Below are 4,480 nucleotides of genomic sequence, written 5' to 3' on the forward strand. Positions count from 1 at the left end.
ATTGGGCAGGACTTGCTCGGTTGGTGGAACCTCGAGTGTTCACCAACCAGGTGGCTTTTGCTAAATTAATATCTTAATTTTTGAAGGTTCCCCCACCCAGTGCCTTCAAGGTAGTTTTAAGCAGGCCATTGCACCGTTCAACTTTCCCGGCTGCTGGTGCATGATAAGGAATATGGTACACCTATTCAATGCCATGTTCTTTAGCCCAGGTGCTTATAAGACTATTCTCGAAATGAGTCTCATTGTCCGACTCGATTTTCTCAGGGGTGCCATGTCTCCACAGGACTTGTTTTTCTAGGCCTAGGATGGTGTTCCGGGCAGTAGCATGTGGCACAGGGTAGGTCTCTAGCTATCCAGTGGTGGCTTCCACTATGGTTAGCACATAACGCTTGCCCTGGCGGGTTTGGGGAAGGGTGATGTAGTCAATTTGCCGGGCTTCTCCATATTTATATTTGGACTACTGCTCACTATACCATAAGGGCTTCACTCGCTTGGCTTGCTTGATTGCAGCACATGTCTCACAGTCATGGATAACTTGAGAAATACTGTCTATGGTTAAATCCACTCCTCGGTCTCGGGCCTACTTCTAGGTGGCATTTCTGCCCTGATGACCCGAGGCATCATGGGCCCATTGGGCTAGGAACAACTTTTTCGTGTGTTGCCAATCTAAATCTATTTTTGACACTTCTATCTTGGCAGCCTGATCTACCTGCTTGTTGTTTTGGTGTTCTTCATTAGCCCGATTCTTGGGAACATGGGCATTTACATGGCGGACTTTCACAGGCAGCTTCTCTACACGAGTGGCAACGTCTTTTCATTCATCAGCAGCCCAGATTGGTTTTTCTTTACGCTGCCAGTTGGCTTTTTTCCACCTTTCCAGCCAGCCCCACAGAGCATTGGCTACCATCCACGAATCAGTGTAGAGGTAGAGTTTTGGCCACTTCTTTCTTTTAGCAATGTCAAGGGCTAATTGAACAGCTTTGAGTTCAGCAAGCTGACTTGATCCCCCTTCTCTTTCAGTGGCTTCTGCAACCTGTCGTGTGGGGCTCCATACGGCTGCTTTCTACTTACGGTTCATTCTCACGATGCGACAGGAACCGTCAGTGAAAAGAGCGTAGTGTGTTTCTTCTGCTGGCAGTTGGTTGTACGGAGGAGCTTCTTTAGCTCGTGTCACTTGTTCTTGCTCTTCTTTGTTCGTGAGATCGAAGTTTTCTTTTTCTGGCTAGTTTGTAATTATTTCCAAAATCTCAGGGCGATTTGGGTTTCCAATACGGGCACGCTGTGTGATGAGGGCAGTCCATTTGCTCTATGTGGCATCGGTGGCATGGTGCGTGGAGGGAGCCTTTCCTTTAAACATCCACCCCAGCACTGGTAGTTGGGGTGCCAAGAGGAGTTGTGCTTCTGTGCCAATCACTTCTGAGGTGACTTGAACTCTTTTATAGGCGGCCAAGATCTCCTTCTCTGTGGGAGTGTAGTTGGCTTCAGATCCTTTGTAACTTTGACTCCAGAATCCCAGTGGTCGGCCTCGGGTCTCCCCTGGCATTTTCTGCCAAAGGCTTCAGGACAAACTATTGTCCCCGGCTGCAGAATAAAGCACATTCTTCACATTTGGTCCCGTCCTGACTGGGCTAAGGGCTACTGCATGAGCAATTTCTTGCTTGATCTGGGCAAAGGCTTGTTGCTGTTCTGGGCCTCAGTGGAAATCGTTCTTCTTGCGGGTAACTAGGTAGAGAGGGCTCACGATTTGACTGTACTCAGGAATGTGCATTCTCCAAAAACTTATGGCTCCTAGGAAAGCTTGTGTTTCCTTTTTGCTGGTCGGTGGAGACATTGCTGTGATCTTATCAATGACCTCAGTGGGGATCTGCTGCCGTCTATCTCGCTACTTTACTCTCAGGAACTGGATCTCTCTGGCAGGTCTCTTGACTTTGCTCTTCTTGATGGCAAACTCGGCTTTCAGCAAAATTTGGATGATCTTTTCTCTTTTCTCGAACACTTCAGCTGCAGTCTTTCTTTACACAATGATGTCATCGATGTACTGTAGATGTTTTGGAGCCTCACCCTTCTCCAGTGCAGCCTGGATCAGCCTATGGCAGATGGTGGGGCTGTGTTTTCACCCCTGGGGCAGCCGGTTCCAGGTGTACTGCACGCCCCTCCAGGTGAAAGCAAACTGAGGCCTGCATTCTGCAGCCAGAGGAATGGAGAAAAATGCATTTGCAATGTCAATAGTGGCATATCACCTCGCTGCCTTGGACTCCAGCTCGTACTGAAGTTCTAGCATGTCCGGCACAGCAGCGCTCAGCGGTGGAGTTACTTCATTCAATGCACGATAGTCCACAGTCAGTCTCTATTTTTCATCAGACTTGCGCACAGGCCAGATGGGGCTGTTGAAGGGTGAGTGGGTTTTGCTGACCACCCCTTGGCTCTCTAGCTCACGGATCATCTTGTGGATGGGGATTACGGCGTCTTGATTTGTCTGATACTGCCGACGGTGCACTGTCGAGGTGGCAACAGGTACTTGTTGTTCTTCTACCTTCAGGAGTCTTACTTCAGATGGGTTCTCTGATAGTTTCGGCAAGGTGTTCAACTGCTTAATGTTGTCTGTCTCTACAGCAGCTATTCCAAAAGCTCATCTGAGTCCTTTAGGGTCTTTATAATATTTATTCTTGAGGAAGTCTATGCCTAGAATACATGGAGCCTCTGGGCCGGTCACAATCGGAAGTTTTTGCTACTCCTTCTCGGTCAGGCTCACTTCGGCTTCAACTAGAGTCAATTCCTGTGATTCCTTTGTCACCCCGGCAATGGAAATTGGTTCTGCCTCCACATGTCCCGATGGCATTAGAGTACACTGCGACCCAGTATCTATCAAAGCTTCATATTTTTGTGGCTCTGATGTGCCAGGCCATCGAATCTACACAGTCCAAAAAACTTGATTTTTCCGTGCCTTTTCCTGGCTAGAGGCAGGGCCCCTCTAGCACTGGTTATTATTCTTTTCTTGGACATACATGGTAGAGGTTTTTTCGAGGGAATCTGACACAGCATTCCCACCTTCGTAATACCTGGCAGCTTGCTCATAGGAGGCTGAGGCTACCTTCATTCTAGTGGAACTCTTTCTGTAAGTGTTTCTCTCCTTGAGCTCACGTACTCATGCTGCCAGGACAGAAGTAGGTTTCCCATGCCACGCTCTCATGTCTTCCTCATGGTTCCGCAGATAAAACCACAGGTCAGCTCGAGGGGTGTACTCTCTCTCTCTCGCTGGGGGATGTTGGACTCTGATTCTGGGGCCTGTGACTCGCACCGGTGCTACATGGGAACTGTTCCTTCTTATCTCCTCTCTCATTTCTCTCATCTCCTCTTTGAGTTCTTTCACCACCGCAGAGACATGAGCTTGCATTGGGCCACTGATCATACTTTCATAATTTCTGAGCTTGTTGGCAACAGAACCCACTGTCTCTTGGTTATCTTCGACATTAATTGTTGCGATGAATGTGGCGTATTGAGATGGTCTATGAGTTGCCAGATTCCATAACATGTGCCCTGTGCATTTAACTTTGTCGGGGTCATTATCATGCTGTCTGGTCCTTCCAAAAAGTACTTCCAATACTGCCACTTCTCTCAACTGTTGGATTCTTTCCTCAAGGGTCTTCCATCGCATTCTATTGTTGTGCTCTTGCATTCTGTCTCTGTGGACAAATTTCTTTCTCACACTTATTAGAAGTCGTTCCCAAAGGGGAAGGGGCCTTTGCTCTCTTACAAATACTTGATTTATACTTGAGTCCTGGGTCAAGGGTCTCAAATTTTTTGCTTCAGCACTATCCAGTTGTACACTTGTACCCATAAGGTCGTAGACCCGAAGTAGCCAGGCTGTATAAGCCTCATGTCCTCGTCGTGCAATATCTTTTTGCAGATTACGTAGACTTTCATATGTTAGGGACTCAGTGATGATCTCAGCCTGTGGCTCTTCTGTGGACTGTGAGGACCCTCCTTTTTTATCTTTAATACCAGGATTTGACGATTTCACTTTACACTTCCTTGTTTCCACAGGGGCGACTGCTGCTGGCTGTGGCTGCTCTTGTGGTTCAGCTGGAACTTGGACAGTTGTGACGTCTGTGGGTTCCACTGCTGCACCATCAGTCTCTGCCTTCTCGGGGCAGGGGGAGGGTTTTTCATGAGCTGGGGAAATGTACTCCTTCAGTATCTGGCCCATCTCATGCATTTCTTTTACCAGAACCTCAACCCAATCCGGGTGGGTCCTTTCTGAGGCAGGCTGTGGGGCAGAGTCAGGCTCTGGGGTATTATCCCTATTCTGTGGGGTAGGTATCAGGGTGGTTATCTAGGTCAATCTTCCCTTATCTCTGAATGCTAAATAGAATATGCATATTAGCAGCACCAGCCATTGTATGATATCATTAGCATTCAGAGAGGATTTAAACCTTTCAAAAACTGGTGGGGCAGACCTAAAGAGATGGGTAAAGGGTTG

Source organism: Chamaea fasciata, unplaced genomic scaffold, assembly GCF_029207755.1.
Source record: "Chamaea fasciata isolate MVZ Bird 193981 ecotype frontalis unplaced genomic scaffold, bChaFas1.0.hap1 SCAF_842, whole genome shotgun sequence".
NCBI classification, from domain to species: domain Eukaryota; kingdom Metazoa; phylum Chordata; class Aves; order Passeriformes; family Sylviidae; genus Chamaea; species Chamaea fasciata.